General features: G+C 37.6%; 1 long non-coding RNA gene and 1 other non-coding gene across 2 annotated transcripts in view; both read right to left on the bottom strand.

The window, feature by feature from the left end:
* Nucleotides 1-1759: 1759 nt before the first annotated feature.
* Nucleotides 1760-21315, bottom strand: part of LOC109026200 (uncharacterized) — a 47176-nt gene continuing 27620 nt past the window's right edge. Inside the window, exons 6-7 of the long non-coding RNA XR_002005162.3 lie at nucleotides 4329-4454; nucleotides 1760-1894 (exon numbers count right to left, since the gene is read on the bottom strand). This is a non-coding gene — a long non-coding RNA (uncharacterized lncRNA). The remainder of the gene's footprint in view (nucleotides 1895-4328; nucleotides 4455-21315) is intronic.
* On the bottom strand, nucleotides 17672-17778 carry LOC115934102 (U6 spliceosomal RNA). The gene has a single exon (XR_004069950.3). It is a non-coding gene; the product is annotated as a U6 spliceosomal RNA (small nuclear RNA).

The raw sequence follows: 21315 nt of genomic DNA, 5'->3' as shown, positions 1-21315 counted from the left end.
CTATTCTCAAAGTCTATGAAGGCTCCATTCTCACCTTTTCTAAGGTTTCATGGGGCTCAAGACTCCCTTTACTATATTAGTGTGATACTTTAATAAATTAATAAATAAAGGGAAGTTTCTCTTCGCTGATACAATTTTTTTTCCTGGGAAAATTATCGGTACTAGTGTAGAAAATGTAAAGAGCCATGGATGTGGAGGCAGAAGGTCCTGGTTTAAGTTCCAGCTCTGTCACGTGCTTGCTTTATGACTTGAAAATGCTGTTTAATATAAATGACAATGATAATAAATAGCATTTATCAGGGCTTTATCATATGCCAAGTACTTTTTTATGAATTATTTCCTTTCATCAACTCTCTGAGTTCTGTAATATTATCTTTATTTTACGGATGAGGAAACAGTCTTAGATTAAGCGACTTGACAAGATCACATAGCTAGTAAGAGTCAGAATGTAAAGGACAGCTCAAGTCTACGTGATGTCACAGTCTTCACTATTAACTACTCCCCTGTATTAACACTCCAAGAGTTTGTTTTTCTACATGTGCTAAGCTCTCCATTTAATCTTATTCAATTTTAAAATTTGGATAGTAATAATTTTCCTTATGCTAAGGTTTTGGTTTAGATAATTGTATTAGTCCATTCTCATGCTGCTAATAAAGACATACCTGAGACTGGGTAATTTATTTTTTATTTTTATTTTTATTTTATTTATTTTTTATTTTTTTATTATACTTTAAGTTTTAGGGTACATGTGCACAACGTGCAGGTTAGTTACATATGTATACATGTGCCATGTTGGTGTGCTGCACCCAGTAACTCGTCATTTAACATTAGGTATATCTCCTAATGCTATCCCTCCCTCCTCCCCCCACCCCACAACAGGCCCCAGTGTGGGATGTTCCCCTTCCTGTGTCCATGTGTTCTCATTGTTCAATTCACACCTATGAGTGAGAACATGCGGTGTTTGGTTTTTTGTCCTTGCAATAGTTTGCTGAGAATGATGGTTTCCAGCTTCATCCATGTCCCTGCAAAGGACATGAACTCATCATTTTTTATGGCTGCATAGTATTCCATGATGTATATGTGCCATTTATAAAGGGAAGGGGTTTAATTGACTCACAGTTCTGCAGGGCTGGGGAGGCCTCAGAAAACTTACAATCATGGTGGAAGGGGAAGCGAACGCATCCTTCTTCACATGGCGGCAACAAAGAGAAGTGCCAAGCAAAAGGGGGAAAAGCCCCTTATAAAACCATCAGTCCTCATGAGAACCAACTCACTATCATGAGAATAGCATGAGGGTAACTAAACCCATGATTAAATTACCTCCTACCAGGTCCCTCCCACGACACATTGGGATTATGAGAACTACAATTCAAGATGAAATTTGGGTGGCGACACAGCCAAAGCATATCAATAATGTATTAAGGTAGATTTGTATTTTTGTCTTAGGGTTTTTGTTGATGTAGTTTTTGTTAAATATTAGGTACAGTGTATATATGGGAAGTATTTTATGACTGTCACTTTGTGGAAGTGACAATATTATTCCATGCTACTAATATTATTCCATTCTACTAACAAAAAAAAAAAAATACAAAATCTGTCCCCGCCTCAGAGCACTGAACCTTCCAGAATAATTTAGATATAATAAGACCATGCAGAAATAGAATCATTTTTTGTATGTGTAAAATTAATCTAGGTTAAAATACAGAGAGAAGATTGGGTTTGGAAAAAAGCCTTTTCCCACATTTTCTCTGGGCTCCTCTTTGTAAAGCAATTCATGTAGTAAGAAATCATTTTTTTCCCCACTTTCTCTTCCTTCCCAAGACAGCATGGGCATCTGTGTCACTTTTCAATGGGCGATTCCGTCATAATTATTCTTCATACTATATCATTGAGTCTGAAGTAACAAATACAGGTTACATTTAGATACTTCTTATATGCATCCTGTGCAACCCCTCCTCACCACAAACACACTTACACTCACAGTAATTCTTAGGAAGAGCACCTGCTCACAACGTAAAATGCCTTTTCCAGGCCGGGTGCGATGGTTCACGCCTGTAATCCCAGCACTTTGGGAGGCTGAGGTGGATGGATAATTTGAGGTCAGTAGTTCAAGACCAGCCTAGCCAACATGGTGAAACCCATCTCTACTAAAAAATACAAAAAAGTAGCTGGGCATTGTGGCATGCACCTGTAATCCCAGTCATTCGAGAGGTTGAGGAAAGAGAGTAGCTTGAACCCATGAGGCAGAGGTTGCAGTGAGCCGAGATCATGCCACTGCACTCCAGTGTGGGTGACAGAGTGAGACAATGTCTTAAAAACAACGACGACAAAATGCCTTTTCCAGTAAAATGAATTTTTAATAACACCTAAGTGTGTGGTGAAATTTTTTTTTTTTTTTTTTTGAGGCGGAGTCTCGCTCTTTCGCCCAGGCCTGAGTGTAGTGGCGCTATCTCGGCTCACTGCAAGCTCTGCCTCCCGGGTTCACGCCATTCTCCTGCCTCAGCCTCCCGAGTAGCTGGGACTACAGGCACTGCCACCAAGCCCGGCTAATTTTTTTGTATTTTTAGTAGAGACGGTGTTTCACCGTGTTAGCCAGGATGGTCTCTATCTCCCGACCTCATGATCCACCTGCCTCAGCCTCCCAAAGTGCTGGGATTACAGGCGTGAGCCACCGCACCCGGTGGGTGATTTTTAATTTGTATTTCCCCTTCCACCATCTTATTCATAAATTGTTTATAAGTTTCTCTGGGTACCTTTAGGTAGTGGGGGTGAGGGGGAATATTCCCAGGAAGAAATAGTTCATGTCTTATCATCATCCCTGTAGCCCTAACCATCCTGTCCATATTGATTATGTGATGGACTTTTGAAGCATTCCTTCTAAGCCAATAGATGATACCCTAATTAGAGTCTCTTGGGGTGTTCCACCAGTCAGAACTATGTTGTAGGTGATTTTTTTCTGAATATTTTGCTCATCTGATATTTTGTTGCCCCTCAAGTATTCTCCACTGTGACACTGCAGATTTTTCTTCATATCAAAATATATCTACTTGCTTCCCATCTCCTTGGGGTCTGCCACTTTGCAGCTCTTGCTAGTTAAAACTGGTTTACTCATTTCTTGTTTTGCAATGACTAACTAATTGAATGCATCCTTCTCAGGGAATCATTACCTAATCCATCTAATGTTTGTTTTATTTCTATTGAAGTCCTTGAAAGGAATATCTCATTTAATCCTCATGACAACAATATTAGAAATCACCATCCTATAAGCCAGGAAACTGAAAATCATCAAGATTAAGAAACTTAAAACAGCCAATGGGGGATAAAGCTTGGGTTGAGGTGAGAAATAAATGTCTGAAAAGGGAAATCTGCTAAATAAAGTAGAAGAGCTTTTGCTTAAGTTATTTCTTTTGCCCAGAATTCTATTCTCTTCTATGGTATTCCCCTGTATCCACCTGCAAAGTCATCAGCTCCCGTGGCTTGATTTAACTCCACCATTGCGGAACTTCTATATCTTTCTTTCTTAATCTCGCTTTCTTTCTGCCCCTGTTGTATTCCCACAGGACTTTAACCTTATTTCTTTTAGAGCACTTACCACTTTGTGTCCACAAGTATTATCTAAGCATCCATGTACAACACAACCTGAGTTCCTTGAAAGGTGGAAATATGCCCCCTCCATTTTTATATACCCTTCACAGGACTTGATATTTAGCAGATGCTCTGTAAAACTTTGAATGAGTGAGAGAAATCATACCAAAATACATTTTTTTAAATACACAAAGACATAATGAAATTATTTGTTTATAACTTCAGGCAGAATGCCTGGATTAAGGAAGATCTGAAACCTTGTGTTCTCTAATGACTGGTAATGATTAACAAAAGCTATTTTAGTGGAGAAAATGCTTTCTCCTTCATGATGCATATCGCTGAATTTTTTTCTTTTGCTGTGTAGTTATTGATAACAGTTTATCATTTTTTAGGGAAGCAATCAATTCCATTTCTATTGCTGCCCAGTTGGCTACTGCAATCCTTATGCTGACCTCTCACTCTAAAGGTTCTACTTTGCATTAGGTCCTCTTCAGAGATAAACTTGCAAAGTGTTTGGTGATTAGATCAGGAGGCTGGTTTCAAGCATTCTATTTTTATCTCTGTTGCCTGCCTTATTGTGTCACCTTGGACAAAACACTTAGTCCAGGTTTACTTATATAAGTTTTTCACTTAAAAAACTATGTCTCATGATAAATTCTTATTCAGACAGTAGAAAGCAATTTTCCTAAGTGCTTTACTTAATTGGTTTCCATCCACACATGATCTTCCAAGGCTGTACTTACATATCCCATCATGCAACATTGCCTCTATAATTCTCTGCCTCTCAGGAAGGTACACGTCTCTGGTAATTTGTTTGTGGCTCCTGAGTTCATTCACTGATGCTTGCTCTTTATTCCCAGTGCTGTATCCTTTGAGACAGACAACAATATATTGCTTATTAAGAATACAGGTTAACCCTATAAAAGTAACACAAACAGTGCTCTAAATGTTCAGTTTCCTAATATTAGCACCCAGGTTTGAAATGTGGCCAGTGGAATATGCTCCCTTGAGTTGGAAAATAAGATCCTTATCTGATGAAGTAGAGGTTGGGAGGAGGATCCTAGTGGGGAGATAGTCCCTCCTTTATTATTTTCTGATAGTGTAGTAGACAGTGAAAGATTTTCTGTAGAAGGCAAGAAAAGCCTGAGAGAAAGAAATGTGCTATCTGTCATGTGTTGTTTTTGCTATTTATATATGAGTGGAGTGCTGACTCAGCTAAGTATGTCTAATGAGGGGGCAAAAATCTGGGGAATTAATTTCCCCAGATTTAATTCTGTGGAAATTAAATCTGGTCCTCAAGAAGATGATAAATACAAGAAACAAACAAGATTAATTTTCATCACCTGGAAGTTTTGTGAAAGACTTGTGTTGGGCATAAACTTTAAGTGTTTTTTTTTTCCACTTGTTTGAAAAGGTTTCAGTGATACCCTGTGGTTCTTTGGTGTCTTGTATTAGTCCACTCTCTCACTGCTATAAAGAAGACTGGGCAATTTATAAAGAAAACAAATTTAATTGGCTCACTCTTCCACAGGCTGTACAGGAAGCATGATGGCTTCTGGAGAGGTGTCAGGAAACTTTCAATCATAGCACAAGGTGAAGAGGAAGCAGGCACATTTACATGGCCAGACCAGGAGGAAGAGAGAGAAGGGGGAGGAGCTACACATTTCTAAACAGCCAGATCTCATGAGAATTCTATCATAAGTTCGGCACTAGTAGGTTGGTGCTAATCCTTTGTAAACTGCCCCCATGATCCAGTCACCTTCCACTAGGCCCCACCTCCAACATTGGGGATTGTAATTCAACATGAGATTTGGGTGTGGACACAGATACAAACCATATCAAGTCTTTTTGTAGGTATTTGTCATTCAGTTGCCTGAATTAAGGGTCTATCCTGTAGTCAGAACATAATAAGAATGTCAAACTCCCGACCTTGGCTTCCAGTTTATTGGCAAGAGCAGTAAGTAGTGAGGACTGTCTCAAGCAGATGGCAGAGAGAGAGGTATCTGGGTTTTCAGATATATAATACCTCATTTTGACCATGTGATTTTCATGTGTTTCAAATAAAGCAAATAAAATATTTTTTCTTTTTTCATAATACCAGGGGTTATATGAAAAGAGGTGTTGTCAAGAATAGTCAGCTAAAAATCTATTTGTTTCTATGAGCATTTTCAATAAATGTGACTCAAAGTGTTCCTCAAATATACCAAAAAAGTCCAATTTTCTGCTTATATGTTGTAGTTCTTTTTTTTTTTTGAGTGCTAAGATTTTTCAACTTTCTTTTTTTTATTATTATACTTTAAGTTTTAGGGTACATGTGCACAATGTGCAGGTTAGTTAGATATGTATACATGTGCCATGAGGGTGTGCTGCACCCACTAACTCGTCATCTAGCATTAGGTATATCTCTCAATGCTATCCCTCCCCCCTCCCCCCACCCCACAACAGTCCCCAGAGTGTGATGTTCCCCTTCCTGTGTCCATGTGTTCTCATTGTTCAGTTCCCACTTATGAGTGAGAATATGCGGTGTTTGGTTTTTTGTTCTTGCAATAGTTTACTGAGAATGATGATTTCCAATTTCATCCATGTCCCTACAAAGGACATGAATTCATCATTTTTTATGGCTGCATAGTATTCCATGGTGTATATGTGCCACATTTTCTTAATCCAGTCTATCATTGTTGGACATTTGGGTTGGTTCCAAGTCTTTGCTATTGTGAATAGTGCCGCAATAAACATACATGTGCATGTGTCTTTATAGCAGCATGATTTATAGTCCTTTGGGTATATACCCAGTAATGGGATGGCTGGGTCAAATGGTATTTCTAGTTCTAGATCCCCGAGGAATCGCCACACTGACTTCCACAATGGTTGAACTAGTTTACGGTCCCACCAACAGTGTAAAAGTGTTCCTATTTCTCCACATCCTCTCTGGCACCTGTTGTTTCCTGACTTTTTAATGATTGCCATTCTAACTGGTGTGAGATGGTATCTCATTGTGGTTTTGATTTGCATTTCTCTGATGGCCAGTGATGGTGAGCATTTTTTCTTGTGTTTTTTGGCTGCATAAATGTCTTCTTTTGAGAAGTGTCTGTTCATGTCCTTCGCCCACTTTTTGATGGGGTTGTTTGTTTTTTTCTTGTAAATTTGTTTGAGTTCATTGTAGATTCTGGATGTTATCCCTTTCTCAGACGAGTAGGTTGCGAAAATTTTCTCCCATTTTGTGGGTTGCCTATTGTAGTTCTTTATAAAGAGGCAATGGATATCCTGACTAGATTGATAATAATAGTAAATATATATACTGCTCTGATATCTTAGAACAACCTTTAATACCACTTTTTATGAAAATGTTAAATATTTCACCAATTTTAGTTATTTGGGTCAACTAACAATATCATAAAGTACATTTTGGTTCTGAGCTTGTCCTGAACCTTGAGTGGAACCAACTAGTGTCTTTTGTCTCAGTTAGGTTGGTAGTCTCCTTGACTATACCTTGGTTAACTTCTTTAATGTCTTTATTTCTGAAAGGTGATATTGAAATAAGCTCATTGGCACCTGTCAAATGTTTGACCTCCGAAGCTGATTGATGAGTCTATTTTTTTGACTAATGGAGTTATTTATTCCTGATATGTATTTAATCCTGCTCTTCAACCTGATGGATTGGAAAGTATACTTACTTGAAAAGTAGAGAAACTCACATGACTTTTACTGATGGATAGGATAGGCATTATCTTGTGCATAGTTCAAAAGGAAAGATAAACTTTGATGGCTAAGCCAATGAGTTATGATTGGAATTGAACTTGGAGAATATCACTACTTAGCGAAGTGCTGAAACACATGTATTAAATAAATAAGTAAAACACATTTTCTGAAACTGAAATATCTTTATTAAATAAAGATAATATCTTTCTCTCTAAAGAAATGGCTGATGAAACTTGTATGATGTTTTAAAAGAAGATATATAAATGTGATATACCTTTTAATTTTAATTTTGTATTTAAAATATAAGGTATCAAAATAATTTCATCCCTACTTTTACCTAAAAGAAAGTAAATTTCTTTTTTACCATAGGAAAGAGGAAAATCATCTGTTTATGCTATACTTATATAATAATCTCTCTCCAAGTGATAATGGAGGCTGTAATATTGAAAGAAAATATACTCCCTATTTTCCTTCAATAAAAAGTGATCTAATGGGTACACAAGAAATTATGATTTCTGCTACAAAGTCATGAGTTCTTTGAGGGAGTTAATTTGAGGGATCAGAAGATTTATTGTAACAGCTAAGGGGTGTTTTAAGAAAAGATTAACTTTGGAGCTTGAATAACATTAATTTGACCCAGCAGAATACAAGATAAGGGAGATGGTTGGGATTAAATCTCAGAATAATTTTTAATAGACCAAAGGATTTTAAACTTTGTTAGACATTAGTAAGCTAATGGCTGTGTTTGAGATTAATGTGATCAGAGTTATAGTTAAGGAATTTTAACTGATAGCCTTATGTAGGTTAAATTAAAAATGGATATTGACCATTTTTGCTTTGAGTGAAAAATAAAATTAAAAAAATAAATTCTAAAAAATGGGTAGATCTTGGAAGCAGGAATGATAGTTGTTGGATGATTAAAATAATCTAGTTAATGGTTCATGGGGCCTGAATTTGGGTGATAGGTGTGGAGTACAGAATTAGTGAGGAACTGAAAGTGGGTAGAAATGTGGCAGCTGATTGAATGGAGAAAGCAAAGAGCAGAAGTCAAGGATGACTCAGAGCCTATGACTCTGAGTAATGAGTTGTTGTAGTAAAGTTCTCATAGCAAAGCTGTAAGAGACAATTGGTTCACTTTGGCCTATCCTACACGTTGGGTATCATAAACATGCAGGCATTCCCAATGAGCTGATAGGTAGGTATTACTTGAGGTGAAAACAATTTTTTTTTCTTAACTTCTGTGGCAGATAGAGTTTATCTCCAAATTTCTACAAATAGCCTCTGATGCAAAATCTTCCAGAACTATTTTCCAAGGTGTTTTATATGTTCTGTCTCTGAACACTTTAAAAAATGTTTTAAAAGTTTTTTTAAGATAGGTTTAAACAAGCTTCAAGACAGGTGTATATGGATTTTTTAAAGGCTAGAGGGAAAGTGAGAAATCATTTAATTTAAAGCTTCATCCTGAAGTTGTGGGAACTGAAGCCTAGAGAGGTAAAGAAAAGTAAATGCCTACAATCACTCAGTGGCAGAAATTAGCTCATGGCTCCTGACTTCAAGTCTTGTACTCTTTTCACAGTAGATACAGTGGATTTAACTATGTACAATTGAAACTTTTATAGGTCAACACTTTTAGGATATTAGGAATTACAATCTGATAGCAAAACAATCAGGATAAAATATGTGACTACTTACACACAGATGGAAATTTCTCTACTAAGAACTGGTCCATCTACATACTTACTTAGGAAGTTATTTCAGTGACAAGTGGTGGGCAGAGATTAAAGTCTGTATTAGAAATCTGGAAACTAAATAAATAACATCGATGGCATATTTATTTGGAGAACACTAAGAAAGAAGGTGTTTCAAGCACATTAAAGCTTGAGAAAAGCAGAAAGGATCATAGACATAAAGTGTTTAGGATCATAGACCCAAAAACACAAAATTAAAATTCAAGCCAGTGTATGTGGAAAACATAAATTTTTTAAAAGGGTATGTGGTAAAAGAAATCAAAGGAAGGTTAATATCTCCTGTAGAATAAAGGCAAAATGCATATTGTGTAAGTGTGCTAAGACCAGTGCTCAGTAGGCCATAGGTGGGTACCCAATTCACAAACATGGTTAGGACTTTGTTGTGTGGGAGACTACTAAACCAAAGAAATGGTGAGAATGGTAACTTTATCCTGACATCAAAACTGGAAGCAGAGGCCAAACACTGGAGGATAAAGAGGATAAACAGCTGTGGCTTCTTGGTAGAGACTTGCAAAGTTTTATGTTCCTTAATAACATGTTTATGGATAAAGGGATAGAAGTAGTACCTGCTTTTTTGATCAACATACATATCTATTGTAGATGTCTGTATATTATTTATGTATGCAGTATGGAGACACTGGGGGAGAAAGAGAGAGAGAGAATAGAAAGCGGGCCAAAAGAACAGAGTGAGGAAAGGAGAAAAGAAAAGAGAATGCGAGCTAAAGAGACAGAGAGAGAGAGAGAGAGCGTATGACTGAGAATGAGGATGTGAGAGAGAAGCTTGATTTTCTTATATCTACAAATAAATATATATTTTGAAACATGCACTGTTCATTCATTCAGTGAACATTTATTATGTACCTATTTAGTGCGTTGGTGGTCTCTTTTGATCCTAAAAGGAACGAACACAAACAAAACAAAACTAAAAAACTGACAGATATATACCTTGATATTACAGATCAGGAAAGTAAGTCTCAGAAAGGAGAAGTGAAATGTACAAATTCACATGTCAGTGAAGGACAGAGCTTTTCTTTAATACAGTAATTCATTGCCACTGAGTCTATCCCAAAGGAAGTGCTCAGATTTATAAAAGAGAATAAAATATGGCTGGGCGCGGTGGCTCACGCCTGTAATCCCAGCAGTTTGGGAGGCCGAGGCAGGCGATCACAAGGTCAGGAGATCGAGACCATCCTGGCTAACACGGTGAAACCCTGTTTCTACTAAAAACACAAAAAATTAGCGCGGCACGGTGGCGGGCGCCTGTAGTCCCAGCTACTCTGGAGGCTGAGGCAGGAGAATGGCGTGAACCCGGGAGGCGGAGCTTGCAGTGAGCCGAGATCGCACCACTGCACTCCAGCCTGGGCGACAGTCGTAGTCAAACACAATGTAAACCAGTGGTGGAGCCTTGGGGCACAAGGAGCATGACCTGGGGCTGGTGAAAGAGAATAATCCCATAGGGGTTTGTTTCAAGGCCTGCAGAGCAGTCCTGACTTTTCTAGAACTTTGCATCTGACTGGCAGAAAAGGAAGCCTTTCTCAAGTGTAGAGAAGATATGATGCTGCTTTCATTCTTCCAAGAAGTAAGCATTTCTCTTATAATTGCCCATAGAACAGATTCGCAAGCACTACACCGGGTAGGGATTAGAAGACCAGAGCATTAATCATGGCTGCACCAGTAATCAGCTGTGTGACCCTGGATATAGCTTCTCATGTCTCTGAGGCTTGGTTTACTTATTGAAAAGATTGGGCTGAAGGAGTTTTAATGTCCCTGCTAGCTCTGAAATGTTGAGAGTTTGAGAACACGGATACACTCTTCCTGTGAAATCTTTTGAAATCTCATGAGCTGATGCTGACTGAAAAGAGGCTGCTGATAGCAAGTGTTTGTCATTCACAGTGGCCGCCTGATATCTGCCCAACCATGTGTATGTTTGGAGATTTCCATTCCCCTTCTAACCACATTTGATGTCTCAGGGAAGAGATTACTTCCACTACAGGAGAGGAAACTGACATTCTCAGCTTCCCCTTCAGCTGTGGCATAAGCTACATTTTGAGACCTACATTTTGGGAAGAAAATATCCCAGGGCCACTGGCTATGCTTAAGATACTTTGAGAAGCAAGTGGTACAAGTTCTCTCTCTGGAAGCAGACTTTTTTTTTTTCCTGATCAGAACCAATTCTAAGGTGGTTTGGGGCATTTTCTTTTCCCATAACCTTGAGCCTTGTTCTCCAGTTCTGTCATTAATTCTGTGAACTACTGAATTTATTTTTAATACATCACCAGATCTTATCCTTCAAGGCCTACTTTAAGTTTCGTCACCTACTTTTTTCAGACCACTTGAATATACATATCCTCAGAAGTTCAAAAGTACTCATTTTTTTGGTCAATTAGATTGGTAATTCTTAATTGTATCCTGTTTTTTTGTATTGTTATTTAACTAAGCAATTAGACTTTTAGCTCTGCAGGACAAGTTGTTTCCCATGGAATCTAGTAGAATGTTTTTATTCATTTATGCCTCAACTCTTTAAAAAAGGACCTATATCGCTTATTGATCAGAACAATGAAAACACATCTTCAATCAGAAAAAGAGGCAATCCTTGTGAAACTCCCAAGTACACTTTTTGAATTGATGGATCCGTTTGTTACACTCTTCAAAAAGTTTCAACGCTGCCCTCAGCTTTTGCTATCTCATTTCGGTCTTTTGACCCTTAAGTCTTAGTTATTCCTTATGACATGGTAAAGATTGGACAGTAAAACTAATTGTGACAGTACTCAACAGAGAAAAGCCTGTAATGAATAGCATCAGGGGGACCTTGTGAAGAATTGCACTTTAAACATAAAAGGTTGCAGATGAATTGAAGAAAGGAAAAAAATATGAAAAAAAAGGAAAAATTACTCCAGGGAAGCTATTAAAGAAAATACACTTACGTAACTTGACTTATTGAAAAGAGTAGCTGGATACGATTTTTCAAATAGGTGTAAACACTTAAATGCAAATAAAATTAAACCGAATAAAATAGAAAAATTATTTTACTCAGCACAAGGGGGCAGAGTTAGCTCTTATGGAGAAATAAAGTGTCCTCAATAAACAGCCAATGGATTAAAATGGAATCTCTTCGCAAACTGGAAGACTAGAGTAGTGAAAAAACAGCACTGTGAAATTCCACACCACCTTTGCCTTATACATTCCCTTGCCCTCCATTATCAGAATTCTCAGACCACCCCCATAAAGAAATTGTTTCTGATCCTGATTTACAGCAGGGGAGTCTGAGGTACACAGAGATTATTATCTGACTAAATTTGTATAAAAGTAGATCCATGATTTTCTGACTGTAAAGTTCACCATTCGTACAAAAGAATAATCTGCCTTTCTCAGATGGGTGTCTAGAGACAATGGATTGTGTAGCTATGATCCTTGCCCTATAAGAGTTAGCCACTTAATGCAGAGGGCAGAACAAACATACAAAAAAGCCTCTATTATCCATGCACTAGGAAGAAAGTAGCTTAACTGGCACACATGGAAGAAGCTATATGTCTACCCTTACATCTATATCTCTGTGCATGTTTATTAATTTAATACACCTATGCAAACATACCTGACTAATAGGATTAGTCTGGAATGTTTCCCAAAAAATGAACTTCGAATATAATTTTAGAAGACAGTGAGAGACACAGTGAGACCAGAGCCAATTCATCCTCCCAAAGTAGGAGAGCAGTATTGTTCAGCCAGGCATTTCACCCCATAGCATCTTATCTCACTGTTTTGCCATCACTGCCATAAGGGCTCCAAGGAGGTAAGGAAGCTTACCCAGTGCTCCTGATTTCAGATTATGCCCTTAAGTCCACTGAGATTCATTATCCCTAACGCTTGTTCCTAACTCCTTCACATCTTTTCATATTTTTGTATCTACTTGAATTTAAAAATTTATTAATATAAGAATAATTAATTTATTAATATAAGAAGACTAGATTCTCGTGTGCACCAGCCTACAGAGCTTTAGTGCTTTAGAGTCCTGCAGCAACACTCTGATCTATTGAAGCATGTCCACTGATATACAATGTACTTTGCTTTAAAATGTGGTTTCCTTCAACATTTTTCAAGCCCTGAAGACAACCTACGAGCGTCCGCTGAGACTTAGCAGCTGACTCGTTTCACTCCCTTTTGATGTGGGGTCGAGTTTAACTTGAGCTACAGACAGTCATACTGGAATGCAACAGCATTTTATTGCAAAATGGATTGTTTTCAATGGTTTATAAGGCTTTATACCAGGTAAAGCAGAAAAGCAGAAAATGAAATGGATCGTATCATCCATGAGAGGCAGTGAGTTATCATACTTCCATGGTGAGATGCCTCTGTCCTCTCAATCTCACCCTAAATCCTCTTCCCTTTCCACTCCTTTCCATACACATATACAAGAAGAATAATTTTTCCTTCCACAAAGAAGGAGGGCCTTAAGACCTTTAGGGAAAGGGTCAGCATACTAGATCAAGTAACAATCCTGCCAAACCTGTGAATCATTGGGCCTTTGTGACTAAGGAGCATTGCAAGCCGTGGGCCATACCAAGCATGAACCAGAATTGCTACATAGGCTATGGAGGAACATTGAAAATAAAGGAGGGGGAAGAAATGAGACTCCTATTTTCTAGCATCAGCATTTTCCCAAACAAAACCCACGATATGAATAAAGTGACTCATGCATTTTAAATCAATGTAGGATTTTGATGAAAGGCATGTGAGTGTAGAGACATTCTAGCCTGTGCAGTTCAGAATGAGTAAAGTTACGTGCACATGTTGTCAGCCAGGGGCAGGGAGCCAGAATGAAAAACAGAGTGAGGGGGAAAGATGTGAGATAGTTAATCTTTACTAAATTATCTCAGAATCATCTTAGATTTCATAGATGCAGGATGACTCACTTTCTGCGACAGTGCCAAGGGGCAGCTTTGAGAGACAAATTATAAATGATGAGATTGCTCATAAAGGTAAGGAAAAATGATACTCTGATACTGGCAGAGATGTAAGGGAAACAGTATAAACTCAAATTGAGAGATATGAAAAGCAGCCCTAGGTATCCTAGGGTATACCAATACTAAAGCAATGAATTAAAGCAAAACAAAAGGAAAAAAAGAAAGAGATCACTCTCTTTACAGAAACTGAAAATAGAGGCAAGATATACCCACTAATGTTCTATATTTTAAAACAATGAATTCTCATACCTTTGGTGGTAGAAACTTTGTCTTTTTTGTCAGTTTTTAAAAATCCTTAGCCCTTAAACTAATCCCATGAGTTAGTTTAGGCTATCTCAGAAACAGATGCCAAGACAGAATTATAAGTACAAGAGACTTATGGTAGGAACTGCCAGTGTTGGTTAAATGGGGGGAAAGGAGGTATAGGCAGGGAAAGGCTTCAGACTGCAATGCTGAAAGGAGAGAAGGGAGAAAGGATTTTGTAGGAAGAGTCATAGACTCTAGCATAGTTCTTAGAAAGATCTCAGCCAGACTGATGGAAAAGCAAAAGTGACCTGTTACAGAAATCCAATAGGAATGGGTCAGAATCGGTAGCACTGCTGGGACCAGGCATTGACTGAGGAAAGCTTGGCAGGAGGGTGGCCTTGACAAGACTGTGCAGTTGACCCAAAGGGGCAGCAACCAGGGCTCTCTGTCAATTCTCTCCAAACGGTCAGGTTCTCCAGAAACGGCATCTGAATGACACACATCCGTGGCCTCTATACAAGTGCTCACTACATTTTGGTTGAATCCATGAAGTCATTTACAGCCAATGTCCAAATCTAGTCTTCCTGCGCACCTGCACACACTGTCTCTATATTCTCTACTGTCATCATATGTCACCCATGCCTTTTAATGGCTGCTATCAGCTATGGGATTTCACTTCTAAACAGAGATTAGTGGTATAAGTGTTATGATGTAATCCATGCCTGGAACCTGCCCTTGTGGTGACCCCATAGAGTAGGAGACAGTCCCATGTTCTACCTCTTCTGAGACCTTGGTTCATCAGTTCTTGCCTTATTTTTACATACATTTTTAAAGACATTGGTCCCTTACTTTCTGATTATAATTATACTCAAATTCTCTTTACATTGTTTCAAAAATATCCCCACACCAATCACAGTTCATACTGTTATTCTGTTGTACTCCTTAAATGTGGAGTTACTCTGGGATCAGTTTTTACACCTGTTCTATTCTCTGTCTGGTTTCTAAAGTCTTTCTAGACTATTTCTTACTCTTCTCTCCCAAGCCAAAATGCATTAGCTGCTCTAACCTTTCTCTGCAGGCCTGTGGAAAGACTATGGCTGTCTGTCAAATAAGTCTTCCTGTCTATTTCCTTTTTTGTAATCTTTGGTTTTCTTATTTCTTCTACCCAAGTGAGCTGTCCAGTTCTTTGAGAGTTGATACCAAGAGTCTAAACTATTTCCTAAATACACAATGATGCCTGGCACATGGTAGTTTCAATTAAGGTTTGTTGAGTGAATACTAAATACAAATCAATTGAAGGAGAATATGGTTTGGTGATAGTGAGGAATGAAGAAATCGATTGAAACAGAACAATAATTTCCCTTAGAGTGGATTTCGTAGATAACATAATTTGTCTATATGGTAAGGTTGAGTAATACTGGCAGCAAATTATCATGCATTGCTTTTGCCAGTAGGAAGTAGACAGGATAGAAACGTGCTCCTATCTGGACAGAATACCACTGTGACTGGGCACCCTCTCCTTTTCTCATTTATTACAGGGGATGGTGTGTAGTTGATGAAAATATCAAAGAAAAATAAGAGAGCTTGGCTTAAAGGAAAAGCTATTAAGACTCAAGGTTACTCATTAAGATCTGAAGTAAAATATGTGACAGGGACACAAATATCATCTGAGCATGAAGATCTATATTCATTCAGTGAAAGGGGTCATATAGTATTGTTAATTCATTGTCAGTGTTTGTTTATACAAAGTACATTGAATTTGCAAATCAAAGTAAATTTAGAGGTGATTTAGAACAAACAGGAATATTTTTTTGAACTCAGAGAAGTGATACCCCAGAGGACAAATTGCCCCTCAGCTTTGACTGCATTTCATTATGATGTAAAATATTCTTAATCAAAAGAGATGGTTCTCTACATATAAAATCGGGGTTTTAAATTTTTTCTTAAGATTTTGAAGCATTACCAGGCCTAACCCTAGTACCAGGAACGAAGACTTGTTTGTGGTAGAAACTACCCTTTTAATGAAATGAAGGCACAGAGCTTGTGCAGCTGAAAGTAGATTGAATCAAGGAATGTGGCCTCTTGGTGTGTAAGAGAAAGCCACAGTCCGTTATCTGGCTGAAGGTCAAGTAAGTCTTTCCTTGCCCCTCCATACATGCAGGAAGGAAAGGGAAGAGACAAATCTCTCTTGCCCCCAAAGTAATGCTTTTCCTTTCTTTCTTCCTTACTCCTTTCCCTTCCTCTCTCCAGGACTTCTGGCTGTATCTAGAGGTGAAAGGATCTGAGCCTGAGAAAAGAACTTTATGCCTTCGGGACCCCAGTAGTTCAGGAGCGTATTAGAGATGAGGGCCTGAAGCTGAAAGAGTAATAAATGTTTTGTTTTGTTTTAGTAATTTAATGAAGACATTCTCTCTCACTCTGTCTTACTCTGTCTCTCTCATCTCTTTCGGTCTCTTATTATCTGTCTCTTAACTTTTTTTTTTCCCATAAACAACCTTAGTCTGATGAGCAAATAATGATTGCTGAAGGTGTGCAGAGGAAACGGGTGAGGAGTGTAGAGAAGGATGTACGTTTCTCTCCTAAGACTGAACATCATCAGTCTTCTTAATTCTTAGTAAGTGAAAAGAAACCCTTTCATGGTGGGTTCACAGCTGTCCCTTCTCTAATTCAATTCAAATACAAATCCACCCATTTACCTTGGATATGGGATCTCTCATAATTACTGCAGTTTTTTTTTTATAAGAACTGCACCTGATTTTATTTATGGTTCTCAACTCAGGATATATATTAGAATTATTTCAGAAGCCTTAAAAATTCTGACTTTCAGACCACTCCAATAATGAATTCAATCAGAAACTCTAGATGTGTGCTGTGGTGGTTTGCTGCACAGATTAACCCATCACTTAGGTATCTAACCCAGCATCCATTAGCTATTCTTCCTGATGCTCTCCCTTCCCCCAACCCCCATAGAGGCCACAGTGTGTGTTGTTCCATGTGTTCTCATCATTCACCTCCCACTTGTAAGTGAGAACATGCGGTGTTTGGTTTTCTGTTCCTGTGTTAGTTTGCTGAGGATAACAGTTTCCAGCTCCATCCATGTCCCTGCAAAGGACACGATCTTGTTACTTTTAATGGCTGCATGGTATTCCATGGTTTATATATACCACATTTTTTTATCCAGTCTATCATTGATGGTCACGTGGGTTGATTCCATGTCGTGGCTGTTGTGAATAGTGCTGCATTGAGCGTACACATGCATGTATCTTTATAATAGAATGATTTATATTCCTTTGAGTATATACCTAGTAATGGGATTGCTGGGTCAAATGGTATTTTTTGCTTCTAGATCTTTGAGGAATTGTCACACTGTCTTCCACAATCGTTGAACTAATTTTCATCCCCACCAACAATGTAAAAGCATTTCTTTTTCTCAAAAACATGGAATGCTTCATGAGTCTGCATATCATCTTTGCTCAAGGGGCACGCTAATCTTCTCTGTATTGTTCCAATTTTCGTACATGTGCTGCCAAAGCAAGCACTGTATTTCTCAGTACTTCAGACAATTCCAAAATGTGGTCCAAGTGGAGGACCACTGTTTAGGGTCAGAGTTTAGGGTCATCTCAACAAACAGACACACAATATCCTAAGGTATTCATGTCTCACACACATATTTTGACTTATTAGCAGAGTAAAAATATGAGAAACATGTCAAACTGGACTTTAAACATTTAGCTTTCTATAGATATGAACATGAAAACATGTACAAAAATTCCACAGTAAAATTAAACTGATTGATGCTTTACTGGGCAAGGACTAGTAAAAGTGTATTTTAACAAAGTGTTCAAATTATTTGTGTCCACATAGTGAATATAATGTTGGCTATGACATGGACTGAGAGTGTATTTTTATATTAAATTGCAGTACTAAGGAGCTGTTTAGTAGATCAACTTCTGTTATGGTGCTATGCTTGGATAAGAAGAGAAATGATTGACAGTTTTGCAGGATCATGCTGAAAAATCCCACCCACTTCAAGATAATTAAAACATGAAGTAGGCTGTAAGTGGAAGTGTCTGGAGAATGGCATTTTTTTTTTTCCTGACAAGTGATGTATAGGATTTGATTCTTTGGGGGTAGTAATTTGTTTCCAGTTTTGTTTAACTCTAAACTATCCATGAACATAGACCTCAGAGACTCCATATCGTTACTTGATTTTTCTCGTTTACATATGCTACAAACATATTTATTTACTGTGGGTTCGTTACTGATGGAACAAAGATAAATAAAAATACAGCTTCTCCCATCAGGTTGCTCACAGTGTAATGCTCAAAATCTAGTCAGAATTACTTGGGTGCTGTGAAAATGTAGATTCCCTGTGATTCTAAAGATTCTGATAAAAGTTTGCAGTAGAACCCAGGAAGCTTCATCTTCATGGACTTCTGCATGGAATTAGTGGAAGGATTTATAATGTGAATCTTGTTGGAGATGACATTGGTGTTCTGAAACTGTGGTAAAGAACCCATTTTAATTTTTTTGTTGTTTTTTGCTCTTATGAATAAAGCTGCTGTGAACATTCAGAAAAAATTTTCAGTGTACAAGAGACTAAGTGAAATCTAATAAAAGGCCAGGCGCCGTGGCTCACGCCTGTAATCCCAGCACTTTGGGAGGCCAAGGTGGGCTGATCAAGAGGTCAGGAGATCGAGACCATCCTGGCTAACACGGCGAAACCCCATCTTTACTAAAAATACAAAAAATTCAGCCGGGCACGGTGGCGGGCGCCTGTAGTCCCAGCTACTCTGGAGGCTGAGGCAGGAGAATGGCATGAACCTGGGAGGCGGAGCTTGCAGTGAGCCCAGATCATGCCACCGCACTCCAGCCTGGGCTACAGAGCAAGACGCCATCTCAAAAAAAAAAAAAAAACAAAAAAAAAACTAATAAAAATTAATTTATAAGGAAAAAAAGCAATGAAGGGAAAACCGACAAAATACAACCCCTGATTTTCATTATTAGATTCAATAAACATAAAATTACTATGTCAAATTGCTATAAAAGTTTTTAAATGCCTGCTCTTAGTTTTTGTACTTATTCTGTTATAGACTGGTAAATAATTTGGAGACTGACACTGAGTCACACACCAAACATTGAGTAGTATTATTTCCAAATTTGTTCAGAATAGCAGTAATTCTGTGAAATACCAATAGGCTAGAAACCAGAGGAAAAGAGTCAATGGCCAATTAAGTTTGGGAAATTGTCAGATAAATAAAATTTCCTTACAATAAAAGATCTTAAAATGTCTACTATACCAGTTTGTTTGTAAATGCAAGAGAAAGATAGCATATGGGTTTTCCTAAAATTATTCAACCATGGATTTGTTTCCAAGAGTTGATTAACAACTCTAAGAAACCAGTCTTGAGTTGAACACAATTAAGGAAATGCTGATCTAGATAATTTTCCTTATTTAACAGTTGAGGAAACAGAACCTAGAGATGTCAAGTGACTTGGCTTATAGTCAAACAACTATTTCATTTACCAGGTAACTGAATAATTAATTAAATTTATTTATACTAAATTAAGCAAAATTTTAATGAGTATTTATTTATTAGGGTCAGGTACTCTACCAGTGCCTTGTCTTCCAGATTTATAATTGGAATTTTTACACACATGAAATGCCTAACCATCTACCTCAGGAACCCTTGGTTCTCGTTTTTCTGCAGACACATGTATCACTAATTTTCCTGTGTTGTTTACTTCGTGTGCTTCAATCATTCTTTCTAAGATTTCCCTACTGTTTATAACTGACGACATTTTTCTGGATGATGTTGGCCTAATCTTAGCCAACTTTGTTAAGACTGAATAGTCATGCAATCTGGTAAAAAGATTGGCATATTTATTTTGTTTTGTTTTTATTTCAAAGAATATTTGCATAGCAGTTACTACAGGTCCATTTTCTCAGCTACTACCGGCCAAACAATGTTCTTAGCATTTCACATGTACTAACTGATTTAAACTTTAAATTAAGGGTTTGATATAATTATTTTTATTGTACTTATTTGGAGATCAGGAACCTGAGACATGGAAATATTAAGTGGCTTGTTCAAGGTTATAGAGCTTATACCTGGTAGACTTAGGATTCAAACCCAAGCAACCTGGTTCCAGAGTTCATGTTATACCAGGTAGAATTGTACATCCACTTTATGAGAATAACAAGTATACTGGTTTAAGGTAATAGGAAATTACCCAAATGAACAAGAATTATTCTAAAGAATTCAGGGTTGTAATGGAAAGGGATTTTAATGTTCAGATAAATGCTTTTCCTTTTTCACTGTAATTCATCTGGACAAGAAACTGTTTTCTTCAGGAGATGTGACAGAGAGGATTTTCAAAGACAGTAAAAGCTGTAGAGACATATTATCTTAGAGGAGAATGATCCTTAAAGATTCGTAACTGGAGTTCTTAATTGCATTTTAGAAGTTGGAACAACTGTAGATTTTCTATAATAAAATAATGGTGGGATTATCTACATGTACTGGGAGATAGTTTAATAAACAGAATCATCTTAAAAATTTTATTCTATGATATTTTGCCATTTATTCATTAAAAACAAGTTATTGAGTATCTATAATGTGCTACATAGTATGAAAAGTGCAAGGGATACAACATTGACTAAAACAAGTTCTCTGCCTCCATTCACATCAGTCTGCTGGAAGAGAAAGCTTTAAAACACAAAATGAAACAAACAAATGTGCTGCATATTACCATTTATCTGCACAGTAATTTATTATGAAGCAACATGTAACAGCATATTCTTCAATATAATATTTTTGTGTGTGTTCCCCCAAGAGAATCATGACTTGTAGGTTTGAGAATCACTACTCTAGTTTCCACCTTGACTTTATAGGTTAGCATAATGGATACTCTGGAGTTTATGACTCATCTAGTTCAAGATGTGGTGGAGCCGGGCTGGCCTTCATGTCAACAGATTCTAAATCAATGGCTGTTTTTATGTTTCTGACTTATGTAGTCATTTTTATTTCATCCTACTATCCACACAATTATGAGCTAATAGAATATAGCTAATT

Source organism: Gorilla gorilla, chromosome 2, assembly GCF_029281585.2.
Source record: "Gorilla gorilla gorilla isolate KB3781 chromosome 2, NHGRI_mGorGor1-v2.1_pri, whole genome shotgun sequence".
Taxonomy (NCBI): Eukaryota; Metazoa; Chordata; class Mammalia; order Primates; family Hominidae; genus Gorilla; species Gorilla gorilla.
The sequence above is the reverse complement of the archived record's forward strand: the minus strand, read 5'-3'. Positions and strand labels throughout refer to the sequence as shown.